Raw genomic sequence first — 19,624 nt, forward strand, 5'->3', positions numbered from 1 at the left:
CTTGTTATAGTTACGTCCGTGTTTTTCCTGATAAGTTCTATGACCGTTTGTTCTGTTGTATTCCAGTCCTCGTAGTTTTCATCTTCTTTTACACCGTATAGCACAATGTTGTTTCGTTTGGATTGCCCTTCGAGATAATCAAGTTGGTTTTTGATATCCCGGTTTTCCTTTATGAGTCTTTGTACTGTGTCCTGTTCTTTTTGTAGCTGTTGTTCGAGCAAAGTCACTTTAGTTATCATACTTTTCATTTCTGTTCGCAATGCTTTTGTTTCCGATATAAGGTTATCTTGACCAATTTTTAATTCTTTCAAGAGTTCTTCGATGTTCGCAGTAGTAGGTCCTGGGTTCGGTTCAACTGCTTGGGCTAATAAGAGTATCAATATAAGCGTAGCACTGATAAATGCACACTTCCCATTTTTGTTATTTTTGTTCGCACATGACACAGCACTTCCCTTTCTTACGTAGTTTTCTGATCTTGTTTTCGATATGTTGAAAAGTCCGATGGCCGCTCTATACTGCACAATGTCTTGCCCCATGTTGCAACGTCGCACTGAAGAGTGTACTAGAGCGCGTCTGTCTTCTCTGAAGAACGGAACTGAACTGTGTGTTACTTTCTTCTTCTTCGTTTCATCTTTCCCTTTCCTTATAGACACTTTCCTTCCTCATATGTTGATCATTTTCTTTATTTCTACCCCGATTACATCAGCTATTTCCATTAAAGAACTTGCATCCCCTTATATTCTACTCTTCTTCTTCTACTACGTCATTATGAAAGCCTGTAATATCTATCAATACATCTTGCTACTCTTCCATTTTTCCCCTTTATCCTCCCTATATTTATATACGTATTTAAAAAAGGATATTTCCGTATATGTAAATAAGTATTAAAAACAGAATATTTAAGTATTTAAAGAAAGGATAAAAATATTTAAAAAAGAATAACGATGAGGATAAAGAAAAGGAGTATACACAAGTCTCTGTTTATTTGTATTCTACCTAAAATAAATAAGTATTATCTGTAAACACATTCCAAATAGTTACAAAACACTATATTTACATAATTTTATAAAAATGTAAACAATGTATATATATCTGGAAAAGGTGACACAGTACTTTATGATGTCGATAAAACGAAAGTATTCACTGAAATTAATTTACTTACTCGGGATTCTCCCAGTATCACAAATGTACTAAAATATTTTCTTTTACCTCTGCGATAATGATGAACTTTCTTACTCGTATTCCTACAATAAAAACGTGAAAGAAAGAAGTATATGTTCACTCTTTGCTTCAAGTGTGTTTTCTCTCTGACAAAGATTGTGTGTTGTTTTTTTCTACTTATTCTTCCGTTTTGAATTTTTCGTTTCCGTCCGATTCCCTGTAGTGATGCAACATAACCAATAGATTGATTAATATAGTTATTCTAGAGGAAACAGTGGCTCATGACAAAATGTTCACATTCGGTGAGTTTCCTGGTTCAATCAAAGCATGCATCAAACGGATTTGAATAGGCCTAAACACTATATGGATGTGATTCTACATTGAACTATTTACTTCGTCAATATTATTACCGTCTTCCTTATTTTCGAAGCATAATCGTAAAAACGTATTGACTTGACACTAATGTCGGTCATTTTGGACTATCTTATGTGTCTCGATAACTCCTATGTTAAGGGGCTGATCCTTAACCCATATAAATTTCAAAGTAAACCTCAATTTGAATTTCACAATTGATCACAACGTCCGCGAAAACTATGAATTCAACAATAATATCAGTCATTTTCTAAGTTTATCACTGAGTACTCCCGTTTCCTCTCACTTTGTTCTAGTATCATTCACTTGTTTTAATTATTGTCTCCATTAGCGAGAGTACATAATCATTGGCCGTTACATCAGCACAAATTTACAGGTCAGCTTAGGTTAGTTTATGTTAGGTTAGGTTAGATTTGGTTACGCTATGTTACGTCTAAGTACTTGCATCAGTCATTTCTCCTGTAAATTTCGTGATTTTTACGTGCTTCTGGACACCTTGTACGAAACATACTCCTCAGTTTTCATCCTTAATGTAATTTATAGGTATCAAGCTAATTGGTTTGTTTACAGAACAAGGCTATCAGCTTATATAAGCATACTCAACGAAAGTACATGAGAACATGCCCCTGTCTTATCCAAAATTAAAGCCGTGGTATTTGTTCACTATATGTACGGTGCATGGTCTGAGCACAGATACTAAAGAGCTTTATAATAAAACTCAAATATAAGGTTCCCTTGAGAAGTGGTAGACAAAGAGCAGACCGAACAGTAGGCCTGCATATATAAATTAACGACATTTTCAGGTAAAATCCTATTTGGTGTTTGCAAAACCAAGGGGCACACATAAGAGAATGCAGTAACTCTTTACTTTGGGCAAAGCAGTGATATCCGCTCAATACATAGTATTGCCAAACGAGCGTCAGCGAGAAAAGGCAGGTTAGACGCGTACGCGTTGTTTTCTGTCCTTCCTTCTTGGGAACTGTAACTATAATTGCGTGAACCGGCTCAGATTAGTTTGTTATTGTCACTGCCTTGCCTGAATAAAGACTTGCCAAGAACACCCCTATCAACACCAGACGGTTCTACCAAATAGAAAATTTATGGATTAAATATTCGGGTTAACTTTACAACGCCCCCTTCAGCAGATATACTCACTCAGAAGCGGGAAATCACACTCTAATAATTTTATATAAATGGATCAAAACTTAGCTAATCCGTTCCTTATCCCTACCCTACTTACTTCTAGGTTTTTCTACTCTACCCTACCCTACTCTACTATACACTTTTAAAAGGGCTCTACTTATCGATGCGCAGTTGGAACGTGTCTGGTATAGTTTACCCTACGATGTCAAACTTTTTTTTCGTGAAGGATAAGAGTCTGAATATGAGTAATTACTGCCAATGGACAGTCTTTGAAATGAATTTTGGGCATTACTCGAGCAGACGGTTCTACCGAATTTTCAGACAGTGCATTTTAAGGTTTCTTTTTTAGATCATGCACTAAATGATGAGCTAGTGCATAAATCATGAACCAACTTGTGAGAGGTGGCCACTAAAATGCAAGAATGCTAAATAACCGAATCAAACAGATTAGCAGGCGGATCCGAGCGGAGCGACTGGATGTCTGTAGGGAGCAGGCACGTCAGCTATGGAGGGCATACACACAAACGAGAACTGAAAAAATACATAAAATATCCGCAATAATATTTACCTTCAAAAACACGTAAATAATTGTAATAATTCCTATCTTCAAAATGGCATCATTGCTTTCCCGGGTGCAAATGGCCTGCTGCGAGGATAAATTCGTCTGTTCTGAATTTTTACTTCTTTTTTACAGTTCGCACAGTAGATTTTACGTTAGAACATATCATGACGCTGCAAAAACTTTCTAACATAACGATCCTTATCACACAATTCTTTGTAATAAAATCGTGTGTTTGCATTACTTCCATCGCAAACGTCCAATGCTAACACTAACAGAACGTTCCCGCCGTTTATTTCAACCATCGCATTTTTGTATTCTTCCGCTTCAGTAAATAGTTACACTTAGAATACACTAAGAATACTCATAATCACACACTTCTACTTTTAAGAAAACTGTTATACATTGTATTTTACCTATAAATTTTGTTTTCGGTAGAACCTTTTGCTCGATTGAACCCGGATTTTGAGTAACGGTGAAAGTATTGTATGTGCGTCCTTCTTCCATTATCCTCGTTTATGCGTATACTTCCCATCGGTGACGTCCCTGCTCTCTATGGACGCACCTCCTCGTTTCCGCTGGTTCCCACTGCTGCACTCCAGCCCTAATTCGGTTAGATAGAATTCGTGATTTCTAATTGCCACCTAGTACAAGTTGGTTCATATTTTATGCACTGTACTTTTTCTGCCATATGCCGCAGTATTTTTACTGAGGCCTCCTGAATTCAGTCTGCAAGTAGTAGTGGAGCTTTTGATTTAGTGCATGTTCTGTTAGAAGAAATACAAAACTCTAACCTAACCCGAAAATGTAAAAGATGTGTCAAAATTTGGTAGAACCGTATGCTCGAGTAATTCGAAGGTAATTTTCGTCATTCTTTATAATGATTTTAAATAATAATAATGACTTGATGTGACTGCAGTTGCGTAATTCTTCACAGGAGTGACTTCGTGGATTCAATAGCGAAACCAACAAAATTGTAAATTGTTATCACTAGGAAATCTTCATTTATGGTCTTCGTATCTCGAACGAGAAATGAAGCAGGTATTCCTATGGTCGAATATGTGCAAGGCTTTTTTATATCGGCATAGGATCCTAACTGCGTCCAAGAGAATCAATACGATTTTGGGTTTGGATCAGTTTATCTAGACCAAGTAAAGTCAAATTTATTTGAGGAAGGTGATTTTAACGAAAGTGTGCTGGAGTGGGGGAACACAAAGAATAACTTTCGGAGTCACGAGCCATTGTATTTAGAATGAAATACGTAGAAATACGTGGGACTATATGTTCTTTCGCCATAGTGATGGTGAGAAACCTATGGAGGATAGGAAGTGAAGTTAGGCCTAAGTGGTACCTATCTGTAACGACATTTATTCTAAAGTTGACCGTCCACCTGATTCGCCTGATTTTCGACCGAAAGTAAAATAAAAGCTCCTAGTAATAGTAGTAATAGGCAGTAGTAGTGATAAGTTGTAATAGTAGTAGTAGTAAGTAAGTCGGGTTAGAAGCTCCGCAGGACTCTTTGTGTTAAGTTCTTGAAAATAATTACAGTAGTAGTAGTACTTCGGGTTAGATGCTGCGTGGTGTTAGTTGTGTTCTGTGTTTGGAAATAATTGTACATTATAAAAGATGAAATACACAGCCATGTTGTGTGTTGGCAATACAAATGGTCGTTATTATCCCATAATGCAACTATGCAGTAACCGTATGCCAACTAGCTCCCTCCGCTTGAAAAATACTTCCATCTTTTTAATTACTTATATAGAAAGTAGACACAATCTTTGCTCACCTGTCATATTATCGAGAACAAAAATAAATAAAATATCAATATCTTTCCTGTAAATTTTCCTAATTTGGCTAATTATGAACAGGCACCTATGGAACTTAAATCTTCTTTAACTTATTAAAAATATCACGGAATGTGATTTACCTAACCTCTGAGTGCCCTTGATCACTACTTTTTTTGAATTTCACTTGGTATGAATTAATGGTGTGAAAGGGAATGGAAAAATTGCGCGTGAGTGACGTCATTAATATTAATCCGCCTGCCATAATATCGGAATAGATTGTAGTGTATATTTAACGATTTAATAATTCTTGTGTTGTCGTGGTACTATACCTAGGTATTTTGGATAGTTATATGTCGAATTTTGCATATTTAAGTATGAATGATTTTTTTTATTTATCAACAAGAATTAGTGTGTATCGCATAATATTGGTGAGTAGGGTAATATCTATTGTTCTGCACCTGAAGCCTACTAACGGGTTCAAATCTCGACGGTGTCCATCGAACGCAATGGTTTATTTCAAGTGCCCGTTAACAAATAGTGTAGACTCTGTCAGCCCTTAGCAGTTCACCTGCTTGTTTAGGTTGATTGTGCCTTTACGTTTTCCCTTACTTTCATATAGTGGGAGGAACTGGTTATATTGCATGCACTAATATTGTTTTTCTATAGCGGTAACATTATTGTCAAGGCAGGTATAATGTTTGTTCTCAAGAATTTTAAGTGAGTGTTTTAAAATATATTTGCATTAGGGTTTTCCACGTTGTTGAATTTCAAGCAGCTCTAGAGTTGGGCTTGCACTTGTGAAAGATGAATGAGTCAATCCCAGAAAGAAAGAAACTTCCTGGTCCCCATGTAAATTGTAAACACAATGTAATAAATTTTTGGTGAATGGAGAAAAACTGCACCAGACAAACAGTGGGCATTGTATCCAATCAAGAGAATATTGTACAGTACAGGTGAGTCATTCCATGAAAAATCAACCTAGTTCGTAACCGGCACTACCACTTCCGATTTGTATGGAATATAGCGAGTAGGGCCTATAATATGTGACATTATTGATCTTGGAAGTCGGTAGTTATATTTATGCCTTAGTATGTTTCTTGCGAAAGTTTGCCCAAGGGTTCGCGTTGTGTTTTCTCGCGGATAATATTTTCAGCGTGCTTCATGACCCCAGAAATTTGGTATAGTATTCTCCACGAAGTACTTCAACTTTAAAAACAATCGTTTATCATAATTCACTTGGAACATTTCTGGCACGTCGAAATTTAGTTTGCCTTCTGTAGTATTTTCTGTTATCTACTATGGAGTAAATTTTCATTTAAGACTTGTAGATGTTTCTCTGTTTTGCGTAGTCAACGATATGACGGACTGAAATTATAAACTGAGTATTCTGCTGCTGCTCACCATCTCCTTTATCCGTACAAGAATCAAGGTTTAAATTTGAATCATTTCATGTCACATCAAACCAGTTTAACTAAAAAAAAAAAGAAAGAAAGAAAAAGAAAAGAAATGCCTTGCCATCGCAGATTTTAATGATTTTTGTTACATTAATACTACCGCTGGAGAGTATGAAAAATCCAAAATTTTACATCTATCGAGGCGAGCTGGTTTTGAAAATATAAAATTATTGAGAATTCAGGAAGTACCAAATTTTGATAAACCTTCGTACACAAAAATGTCTCTATATTTGTAACTCTTTGTGCTAGGGAGCTAAATTTAGGCTCATTTTAAAGTTACTGAAATAGCTTTCATATGATTTATAATTCAAGATAATTTTTTAAAATCTATTTTTTTTTAAATTCTCAATCATCAAATATGATTTCCTGGAAACACTAATTTGAAAAATGTAAAGGAAAAATCTCAAAAATACTTACGCCATCCTCTTATATCTTCTTAAGTTTCATTATGGGATCGTCATTAATCAGGTGAAACAGGGAATACTAGTTTAGCATATATTTAAAAATTGCATAAATTTTAGGATGCTGTTCAGAAAGTCCCCCACATTTTCCTCAAAGGCTATCTTTGTTAGACTGCTTTTTTAATGCTATGTCTTCTAACTATTACACACACTGAGTGTATTTGTATCAGCGGATCGAATGACTATTCCAATACGTAGTAGGTGTAAGAGAATGATAGAATTTTTTTTTAATTTTGAAACTGGCTTCCTGAAAAATCAAAATTTGAAATTTTTCAGAATTTGTAAATACAATTTTATAAAAAGTTTTTTTTTTAGCTATATATCATTTCAAAGCCTATTTCAGAAGGTTTAGAATGAGCCAAAGATAAGTTCTCTAAGACGAGGATACAGAGGAAGAGTCATTTTTGTGTACAAGGTGGTCAAATTTTCGGATTTTTTTTTAATTTTCAGCAATTTATATTTCAATATCTAGTGGCTCGATAAATATAAAATTGTCTTCTTTATAATAAAATACCTTGTTTATAATGAAAGCAATTATTTTTGTAGTGATTGCTATGACAAAATTCACGGTGACAATTTTTTCTTTTGTCGTAGTTCATAGGGATGTGTGCGATTGCTTGAAATAGAATGCTGTATCACGTATACTGCTAAAAAATTCGTCACAAAATATACAGGGTGTTTCAAAACATCACCGACAACATTTGGGAGGTGTTTCCTGACACCAAGGCAGGACAAAGAGTATAGACCAACGTAGGTGCACAAATTTTTCCTTTCGGAGTTGTAGGCTGCCGAAAACATGAATAAATGAAATTTAGAGGTTCGTAGCTCCAAATCTATGGGACCTACCGTAATCGCGTCAAGACTTCACTTAGGAACTAATATGTGCACTATACAAAAATACATGTTTCAGAATCTTATGGTGCTCCAAAACAATTTTTATAGTGGGAGTTTAGCTAAGGGCATGTAGTTTGAGGTACTCTCCAATTACCTCTATAAAATTGTTGCGGAAGTACTACAGGATTCTGAAACTTGGCTATCTGGATAGGGCACGTACTAGTTCCGATGTAAAGTCTTGACCTGACTACAGGTCCCATAATTTTGAAACTATGGAACTATAAAGTTCATTTTTGCACCCAGGATGATCTATAGTTTTTGTCTTCTTTTGATGTCAGGAATCACCTGCCAAATGTTGTCGGTGTTGTTTTGAAACACCCAGTATATATATAAATATATATATATATATATATATATATATATATATATATATATATATATATATATATATATATATAAAGTACTTTTCGAGGCCACAGCACTTTGAAGGGTAGAGATTTTCCAGTTGGTTATTGTAGGCAGGACCGAGAGATAAAAGAGCTCGAAAAGAAATTGTTCCTTTTTCCTGGGATATTTTGGTCATTTTTCACACTTCGTCACGTTTGTGTGCTAATTTATTGTCAGGGTGCCATTATCACTTTCGAACAATGTTCTGCAGTTCCAAATTCCTGTGAAAAAGTATTTTAGCTTACATGAAAAAGATAGTATCGACGATAAGGTAAGCTGTGATATGAAGATCTCTTACGGTAATTGTCAGTCACGGCTATGTAGTCGAGGTGTATAGTAGATTCATACCTTTGCTAAACTCCGATATATTATAGAGGACTGTCTCCTAATACGAGCAGCGAGTAACTGATCCTTGTCCACTTTCCTGACGTCAACCAAACCTGTTCATTTTGAAAGCGGGGTTATAATTTTGTGTCTCTTTAATGTACTTTTCGTCTGAAATTACAATTGTTGTTCGTAACAAATATTCTTTTTCCAGATGACATTCTTAAGGGAGACAGAAATTGAAGCAAGCTGAAAGCGATTCAGAATTACTATCCGCAATAGAAGAAGGGGAGAAGAAGAAAGGAAGAACAAGGAAGAGAATATGAAGATCGGGAAATTTTTCAGATAGATCTGATGATGAACGTGGGAAAAGAAGGCGAATTAAAAGTAAAAATATATTGAAATTGCCAACACCATCAACTGCGTCATTAGATCGCACCAGGTCGTCATCTGAATTGGATATTCGCGTAAGGAGTGAACAACTTGTGAATCGGAACGAGGCTATTGGACACCTGACTCTCCATCTGCCATTAAGTTTATTTAAATCATTGTAAGCTACAAGTAGAATAACACATCAATGTTTACAAAAATGAATAAATTACGGTACCAAATGATTTCATTTTAATAAAACATCTAATTAAGGGAAGACTTCCCACTTTAGGGAATCACACTCGGAGGGTACCCAATCCATCAATTTCAACTTTTTGATTAAAGGAGTGCTGCATACATAATTTTCCCTACGTACAAATTCATTTGTCACGAAATCAGGATGGTTTATTAAGGCATGTGTAGAAATCTAAGCAGCATTATCAAACCATGAAGTTTGATATTTTAAAGGCATTGTTTAGAACTTTCACTGTGATTTGCTAAATTGGTACGGCTTGCGTCATTATTTGTGAAGATAATACGCCATTTGGGACGATGCCACTACAGCTTTGCACAGGTCTAGCTCCGAAACTTTCGAACTTTTTCGAGAAGATTATTATTCTTGTTTAGTGCGTGGAATTCACCCTTAAAGTTTCCATCCATCCTATATATATATATTTGTGTGTTCTTATGAACCTACCTCTTCCTTTACATTTTTAATCGTGCCTTCAATATTTCCTAATATGCAAACAATAAGGTTTTCGTTACATCTTGGCGATGCATATGTGGAAATAGAAAATTACCAAACAATAAATTAATACAGATTAAAGAGGATGAAGTGTTTATAGAAATAAGTGATAAGCCATGAAGACGGAGAATTGTTTGTAAACACTCGGGGAAAATCTGAACGAGTGAGGAAATTTATTCTTCAAAAAAGTATGTAAAACCTGTTATTCTCTATAATGCAACATAAGGGAATATTTTTCATTTTTTCAGAAAGTTGTTGGTAGGGAATCAAAGTCTCCCCATGTCCCTCCCTCCCGTAACTACAAAGAAATTCTCTACTCGATTTTAGTCATTCAATCTTTTAGAAAACATACCATCCCTGTATTTCAACATTTAGATAGCCGGTATGTCAAGTCAAAATCGAAATAAAACATACTGCCTCTGCTTTTTTCCACTTCGAGAGAATATCTCGTGTAAGAATTTTTAATATGTGTGGCTAAGTTTGGGAAGATTTTCGCTCTTTTGTCTTGGCAGTGCGCGCCAGGGCTTTAATAGAACAATAACACTGAAGTACCACTACTGGAAGACTGATTCACAACAAACTTCCCAAAGTGTGCTCTCATCTTGTAAGTTAGTCTGTAATTTTCACTTCTATTCCGACCATTATTTTTATCCCATTTTAATTTTAGGTGAAGGAAGTTCATTAGCTGTTGATCATAACTCAAATGAAAGGCATTCCGAATTGGATGAAAACTATTTGGTAGTGATTTCCCGCCACCTTGCAAAAATTGAAAGAAAACTGGAAGAAGTTTGCGAACAGCAGAAAACTATTATACAAAATTTTGCTCCCAAACGAGATTCTACTAGATCTTTCCCTGAATACATAAAACTACCTTGTAAAACTGTGGAAGACATTAATACAGTGCAATAGTGGTTACTATCTCACCGGACAATGAGCAGATACTGTTAAGCTTACATTTTTTTTTCATACAGAAAACATCACATAATTGTAAACACAATTAGTTTTACGTAATACTTATTATTTCTTTGTAAACCTCTCAGGTTAGCTATTAGTACTAGTACTAGTGACAGCATTACATAACGACCGCAGCAAGCACAGTCGTAAACTTTACTCCACTTCACTATTATAACAACTACTAATACTATTACTAATAATACTGCCATCATTATTAGTACTAGTAATAGCAGCAGTAGTAGTATTAGTAATAGCAGTAGTTGTAGTGATAGTATAGCAAGAAGAAGAAGAACGATACATCTCAGGATAAACACCAGAGCCATTTCTTTTTGAACTAGGAGACTACAAAAAACTACGCAGTGTGGAAGCGATTTTCGGAAGAAGATTGCACAGTGTAAAGTAGCATCCGTTATGGAGTATATATACACCATAAACAGTTACGGGGTTAACAGTGTTCTTTGTTGTTCTATATTAAGCTAAAATGAAGTTTTTGTACATGAAATCTTGCGAGCTTTCGCAGATATGGAACACACTCATGTTGGAGGAAAGGTTATCATTTACACCTTGAATACATCAAAACATGTCTCTAATAATTGGGAAGAAAATATCTGTGGTACTAATTAATGTATGGCCATTCACTTCTGCTGCGTCAAACCCCGGCTCAATTGTAGGTGGTGTCATGTTACTTTGATGGACAGACATCGTACGCGTCGGTTTTCTCGGGTTCTCTCGTTTCAGTCCACCAATCATCCCATCAACATTCGTCGGTTTAAACCAGTAAGTTGTTGAGAGAACCTTAAATTAAGTTCGAAATAGTACATACTAAAGTATATTGAAAATTTCAAAATTGTGCTACAAAACTATGCATAGCGATGGTCTACTGCTTTTTCATCTACACAGTTACTGGAAAGCTCGAACCCACCCATTTAATTTCTTTGCACAAGTGAGACCATGAATGCGACCATATCAACTATATACATGACAGGGTGTCTATCGGTCACGCAATCAGAAAATGGTTATGACAGTCGCGAGATTTAGCTTTTGGGTCACGATTTTTTTATCTGTATAAATATAAGTACAGATTTAAAAATTTTGTTCTATAAAATGTCTCAATTCACCACCAAAAATGTATATGGTCGGCTTTAGACACTAACAAATCTCAAGAAAAACTCTCTTCTATCGCACGCATGAAAATTCGGTCTAATTTGCACCCAAATACGCTCTTGAGAATGTTACGGTTTGTTAAAGAAAAGGTCACAATACTTCATTTCGGAATTTTAGTAGACACCCTGCATAAGCTCAAGTAGTACATCTGTAAAGCATATTAGACATAACTTCTCTCATATTGGATTCCACTTTAATTCTCCAAAGTGCAATAGGTCCTGGAGACATACCAATTTCATGTAAACTTTTCTCAGAAATTCACTGATGATGTTTTTCTGTCGAGAAGTTTTTGCATGTGACATGCAAGTGATAGTTGGTTCTTCGGAAAAGTATGTATGTCCTAGAGGAAACTTTCGAGCAGCGCATCGGAACATACATTAAGTGCATGCATTAAATGCGTAAGTAGGTTATGCAGTCAGTTAAATGTGTGAAAGTAGGTTATGAAGTTGCATTTTGCAAACCATTAAACAGAATTTAAGCATCTTGTACCTGCATTACCTGCTGAAGGTCAAAAGAGCGAACATATTTATCTTCATGTTATCCGAGGGCATCTTTGTTCAAAATTGGGTGTGCCTTCCTCTCTTGATTGTGTCCTTGTACATAGACAATTAATATGTACGATTTGAATTGTTCCTGGCAGCGAATATTTCGCAATTTTACTCCGGTTTTTCATATATATGTTTCAAATGATATGCTTCTGCATGTGATCTGCGTCAAATTTCGCTCTAAATGTCTATGTGTTTTTATTGCAGGAGCTACAACTGAGCCTTGTAGGAGGAAGAAAGGTACAACACATCGTACGAAGAATATTGGAGAAACTATTCTGCAATAATTTGGCACTACAATTTAACTGGACAGGCAAGCACGAGAACCCTCTCAGGCACGTTAAATTGATGGATATTCTACTAGGTGAGTATTCAGGATGCTTGCAGTTGTAGGCTTCTAATACTGTAACGAAGGCCTCACCGGTGGTTTGTCTGTGTGTAGCGAGTTTCAAATCAGGGTTCCACTATAAGTATCATGAAATTTTAACATTGTTAAAGCTGTAGGATACATACTTCAAATGGCTCACCTCTGGTGCGTGGAGACCCCGGATTGGTCCCGGCTCGTACCATGTGGGATTGCGGACAACACTATGTGCCTGGGATTTCTACAAATTCTCCCGTTTCCTTCCCTCCATCTTCCATTTCATCAATCACCTTCCATCCATCCGGTCTGAACCAAAGTTGCAGAAAGACCTTAAAATATATTCGAAGTCTCGACAGTTACCTCTCGGTGTTTCAGATTCTTTGGACAGTCCCTGTTCCGTTCCTGTCAAGGTGCATTTTATCTCGTGTGATTTAAATGCATTTTTTGTCCCGTATGTCCCCCATGGTTAGGTAGAAGGAAATTCATTCACCTTTAATGCTTGGACTGTAGATTAATAGGTAACATTAATAATACCAATTTGTTTTCTGCATGCTGTAAAGAAAGAAGAAAAAAAGAATATTTTAGCTGTCAGGTCCCAAGATAGTCGCGCCCTCCAACCTTTGAGGAGTGACCGCTCTTGAACTTCTACTACTGAACTCCGCATGCATGCATGCAACAAAAGCATCTGTCGCGGGTGTGAATGCTACGATTTCTCTCAGTAAACTATGCATGCGAGTAGTTACTTTTATGACTGGATCCAGTTGATTGTATGTTATGGATCCACTTGAATTAGTTTGCATAATTTAAGTTGTTTGATTAACTGGTTGCGTTTAATTAGCGTCATCAGATTTTTATGATTTTACTTGAACTGTAAATTGCTGAACATACATTTTTTTCGTTTTACTGTTCTTTAGGTGGAATAGGATAATAAAGTAATATCCTTACAACATTAACGTCTATTTTCGGGTAAGTTAATGTCATGTACTGCATTTTAGAAGTCTTTTTCTCTATACGTTTTGCTTCATGTTGGAATGTTACTTGTCAGAATGGAAGTTATGTATTGATTTATTATTCCTTGTGCTTGTTCCTAAATACGTTTACGACAAATATGTTCTCTTTACCTTTTGTGCTCTAGAGGCTGTAGTTGTTTTCATGGTAGCATTCTTACAAGTACATTTACTGGAGCCGCGTTGGCTCATTAATAGAGCGCTCGCCTCTGGTGCATAGAGTCCTTCGTTTGATCTCTGCTCCTGCCATGCAGATTTTGTACTGAAGAACCACCGTGTGCGCGGATTTCATCGGTGTGAGTCAAAGTTACTTAAAACCCTTTAAAAAATTAAAAATTCAATATACCTCTTACTACTATTAATGCAACTGACGTCTTTCGGATCATCATTTTACATAAATTCGACATACCTGCAAGACAGAAATAAGCATCAAGAGGATAAGGTTATCTTAGCCGAGATTTTCCAGGGTTTCCTTTAGCAGCACCAAGCATATATCCCGATCTTACCGTATTAATAGGGCGTTCTTGTCACCTTCTTACTATCCCGGCCAGTCCAAATCTCGGTAATTAAAAATTAACTGAGTACTGTAAAATTAATCTTGAGTCAAAACAAAAATAACTACCGGTAATTGATAACATCACGTGAAAACACCTTGGTTTATATTAGTCAACAATTTTCTATAATAAGGTGGTGTTATTTAAGAACAACTAGACCAAAGCCCACTCGTGAATGGACAACTATAGTTACATAAATGACCCTCCCAGAGTAGACGGCGTAAACGTTTCAACGAGGTTAGTCCTGTGAATGAGATGCATTTGTCCCAATCTCCCAAAAAGTATGTGAGGTAGTAGATAGAAGCTAGGCAAAAAAAAAAAAAAAAAAAAAAAAAAAAAAAAACATCAGGACAGAATTTAATTCCTGATTGTAGTATGTCGATCAAATTAAAAAGTCAGTGGTCCACAAATTTCCTGAAGAGTGTATCAATTTCTTCACATTGTATTTTACAGGTAATATATTTTAGGATATCTTAACAGAATCGCAACACTAATCTCTTTGTAATTGTTTTCAGGTGCAGTTCAGAGAAGCCGATACGCATTGAATGCTTCTGAATGTAAAATGCTTTCTGTAATACAGAACTGGTTTCGCCACGTGAAAGACAGGGATGGTGGACGTGAAGCGCGTAGACAGAAAACTGATCGTGGTCGAGATGAGCCACATCACCCTGAAACGGAACGCGTTGTTATTGAGTAAGAGAAATAACGTGGTGCCAAAAGTAAGCAAATTTTTCAGTGTGTTAAGAACTCGTTTAAGTGTGTGAAACATTTTTGTCGAATGTTCTATTCAAGGACTCGATTTGGGATACTTCATATGCATAACCCGCGTAAAAATATCAGCTTAGATTTGGTCATCCCCACTTTCTTACAGAATGTGATCTCATAAAATGTTGCTTCTCTCAGATCACGAGTTTCTAGGACTTACCTTCCGCGTTCTCAATCATACTCCCGTCCCCAACACAAACAACCTAGCTCAAGAAGAAAGCTTCTACCTGGCTGGAGGAAGGCCCCTTGGAGTGGAATTTTGAAAGAACTATAGTTGTCATCGTGGACAACTTTACTAGAAGGAACAACAGTCTAGGCACTTGATTCCTTCGCCTATGTTTATGCAACAGTAATACATATTCTACTGTCACAAGAGTAAAATCAAAGTACTTTCCAAACTGGCACGGCAAAGAGACTCGAAACACATTCGGAAATAAGGAAAAGGCTTGCAACTCTGGCGTGCATTTCCATATATATATATATATATTTCATTTTCTGGTATAGGACATCACACAAAAAAACTATTCAGAGGCAAATAGCTAAACTATATTTCGAAAAATGCAGACACCAGCATAAACATCCCTAAACAAATTTTATAATTTATCAGATACAGGTCTAAAGCTTCTAGCATAGTTCTTGTGATGTACAATGATGTATCAAAGACAGTTGAGGAAAGAACGGAAAATTTAATGAATACTTTAACATCAAATTTTCAATTGGATAAGCAATGTACCTCTTGTTCACTCCGTTTTCTATTCCACGTGATCTCGTTTATCTATCACTCTTCAAGACCGTGAATTTCAATTATTTTCTCTCCGGCCTTAGAGCCTCTGGCTCGGAAAATATAAGCTAAGCCTTTCTACGTTCTACAACGTCTATTATTTATTTTCCACCATTTCTCATTTTCAATAGATGCTTCAGGGAAAGCTGTGTTCCCATTTGCTGGGAAGAGCGCGCATCTCTTCCATTTATAAATCTGGATAGAACGATCATGTGTCATCCGAAAGCAATATCTCGCTTTGCTGAAATAAATCAATTGTCTACTGGAAAATTATCAAAGGGAGATCTTTCAAATTCCCTTATTTTGTCACCCCCCAACATGGTCATGTCTCTCTTGCCTCACTAATCTCATTAATACACAATGCATATTGTTTCTACCATTGTACAACTTGACGCTACCTATTTCGATTTTGAATAAATCTCTCGCCGCACTCTCCGCAGAAGTAGGAGTTTTCACCAGTGTGGGTTAACAAGTGTCTAGACAAGTTTCTAAAACATTTCCACAGTGTTGGCATGTGTAAGATTATTCTCCTGAGTGGACAAGGATATCTAACCAATTGTTAATGTTGACTAGATCCCTTTCCACACTCATGTGATGTTTTTCTCCGGTATGGACTAAGATGTGTTCACACAATTTTGAACATTCTCTAAATGCCTTTCCACACTTTTGGCATGTTTAATTGTTTTCTCCTGTGTGGATTAATAAGTGTCTAGTCAAATGCGAACGCCGGCTAAACCCCTTGCCACAATGTTCGCATGTATTATAGTTTGCTCCTGTGTGGATTGACATGTGTGTAGACAAAATTGAACGCAACCTAAATGCCTTTCCACATTTCTCGGGTTTCTCCCCTGTGTGGATTAACATGTGTGTAGACAAATTTGAACTTTTATTAAATCCCTTTCCATACTCATTGCATGTGTGAGGTTTTTCTACTGTGTGGACTAACATATGTTCGGACAATTTTGATCGTCCTCTAAATCCCTTTCCACACTCTTGGCATGTGTAATGTTTTTCTCCTGTGTGGATTAATAAGTGTCTACTCAAATGCGAACGCTGGCTAAACCCCTTGCCACAATATTCGCATGTATTATCGTTTGCTCCTGTGTGGATTGAGATGTGTCTAGAAAAGTTTGAACGATCTCTAAATCCCTTTCCACATTTCTGGCATTTGTGGGGTTCCTCCCCTGTGTGGATTAACGTGTGTGTAGACAAATTTGAACGTTTATTAAATCCCTTTCCACACTCATTGCATGTGTGAGGTTTTTCTCCTGTGTGGACTAACATAGTGATGGATAAATTCCCGGGAAGATATTTTTCGGGAATATTCCCGGGAAGATTCCCAAAATGGGAATTTATCCGGGAATTTATGTTTAATCAGAAAGAAGATTGCATTCTATTACTATATTATTATTTCAAAGTTGAATTAATTTTTATATCACAGCATATTATTACTGTTGTTCACAGAGGATTCTTTAAAATGTACACGGTACTATGTTACTTTATTAACACTTTATTATATTTAGAGAGTACGCATAAATGTATATTTATTTATAATATGTTCTATCAATTAAATATGTGTGAAAAAATTATATCGTAACAGTTTAAATTTATATGTAAGTGGATTTGCTCAACTTGACTCTATTACTGATATTATGAACACATTAAATTTATAAATGTTATGAAGGAATTAGATTGGGTAAATGCTAGAAGATACATGTCTCAACAATTTATGAATATTTGCGCATACAGATTTATGTTCATAAAATTTGCAAGATACTTACTTATCTTTATATTTTAGCACGTAACATGCCATACACGACCTTTCATATTACCTATTCCTCGTAGTTCCATACGTTAATTAACATGTAAAAGAAGTCCAAGTACCTCTTCAGAAATTCGAGTCAGAGAGAGGAGACAGACCGATGTCTATTACTAATGGTAGTTCAGGGTTTATTAATAATACTTCATCTCTATTTCTACATAATTCTAAATTACTTTACAAAATGGTTCCTTTTCATCATTTGTAAATTAGTACTTTGCTAATTTTGGCTGTTTTTTAGCATTGGGGGCCAGCTTTTGCACCTACTTTTTTGCGATATTCTATTCCGATGCGATTGTTTTATGGTTTCATACGTTAAATTACGTTGCCAACATTAAATTCGGACAGAATTGTAGAGCGAGCGTTAGCGAATGAAGGCGGGTTAGAGCCCCCCATGGCACGTTGTTTTTATCTTCGTTACCAACAATTCACTTTCTTTTCTCACATAAATCACTTCCACTTACCTTTCCGTTTTGTATAAATCCCCTACTGCCCTATACAAATGTGTCCGATACTTTCTTGACTACTTGAACATCACTATCAACTCATTTCTTCCGTAAATCATCCTACTTTCTGCTAGTTTTGGCCCCCAATACTAAACAATTACCTTGCTTTTTAGTGCAAATAAAAATGGAACTTAAAAAATCATATTATTAATTATATAAAGTACCGCCAAATAATTTTAAATTTTTTAACCTCCAAATTCTTTAAAACCTAGAAGTAAATCATAATATATTAAAATAAAGTAATTAGTCATTTTGTTCTTATAATTTGGAAGGTAAAGTAAAGAAATGGAAATAAATTCCTTCCCGGGAATTTATAGGCCAGGGAAAAAACCCGGGAATATTCCCATTTTTAAATTCCTTCCCACCGGGAATATTCCCACTGCCCATCACTAGACTAACATATGTTCGGACAATTTTGATCGTCCTCTAAATCCCTTTCCACACTCTTGACATGTGTAAGATTTTTCTCCTGTGTGGACTAACATGTGCGTAACCAATTGTGAACGTTGATTAAATCCCTTTTCACACTCTTCGCATCTGTAAGGTACTTCTTCTGCGTGCACTAACATGTGTTTAGACAATTTTGAACGTACACTAAATAGCTTTCCACACTTATTGCATGTGTGAGGTTTTTCTCCTGAGTGCACTAACATGTGTTGAGACAAGTTTGAACAATCTCTATATCCCTTTCCACACACTTGGCATGTATAAGGTCTTTCTCCTGTGTGGATCAACAAGTGTCTGGCCAAATGCGAACGCTGACTAAACCCCTTTCTACAATGTTCGCATGTATGATCTTTTCCTCCTGTGTGGATTAACATGTGTCTAGAAAAGTTTGAACGATCTCTAAATCCCTTTCCACACACTTGGCATGTGTAAGGTCTTTCTCCTGTGTGGATCAACAAGTGTCTGGCCAATTGCGAACGATCACTAAACCCCTTTCTACAATGTTCGCATGTATGATCTTTTCCTCCCGTGTGGACTAACATGTGTGTAGACAAATTTGAACGTAAACTAAATCCCTTTTCACACTCTTGGCATATGTACGGCTTTTCTTTTGTGTGTATTAAAATGTGTCTAGAAAAATGTGGACGTTGTTTAAATTCTTTTTCACATTCTTGGCATTTGTGGTCTTTTTCTAGCAAATGCCTTGACAAACTTGACTAATTTAGTTCTTTGCCAAATTGCTTCGAAGATTTCTCATCTGAATAAGAAATTGTTTCCTTTACTATATTAAATTTATTACCTTCTCTTTGAAGAGCAACAATGTAATCTCGCCTGTAACAAATTTAATAAACAAGGAAATGTGTATTAATGTAATTAATAAGTAACAACCAAAAAAATAAAATCATTCGTTATAATTCATGATAGAATTACGTTTCTTGTACATGAAATCTGGTAGATCTGTGGTACCGAGAAGCATCGAGGACTTTCCATATCTCCCCATTCTCAAAATAAGATTATATAGTTTGCTTTATATTTCAAATTTTCAATACCTTTAAATATACG

At 35.9% G+C, this 19,624-nt stretch overlaps 1 long non-coding RNA gene across 1 annotated transcript; it reads left to right on the top strand.

Annotated features, from left to right (window-relative positions):
• The first annotated feature begins 10,023 nt into the window (after positions 1-10,023).
• Positions 10,024-18,488, top strand: LOC145690923 (uncharacterized). The gene is made up of 2 exons (XR_014132302.1): positions 10,024-12,683; positions 14,760-18,488. It is a non-coding gene; the product is annotated as an uncharacterized LOC145690923 (long non-coding RNA).
• The last annotated feature ends 1,136 nt before the right edge of the window (positions 18,489-19,624 follow it).

This window comes from Thermobia domestica, chromosome 7 (assembly GCF_964235325.1).
Source record: "Thermobia domestica chromosome 7, izTheDome1.hap1.1, whole genome shotgun sequence".
NCBI classification, from domain to species: domain Eukaryota; kingdom Metazoa; phylum Arthropoda; class Insecta; order Zygentoma; family Lepismatidae; genus Thermobia; species Thermobia domestica.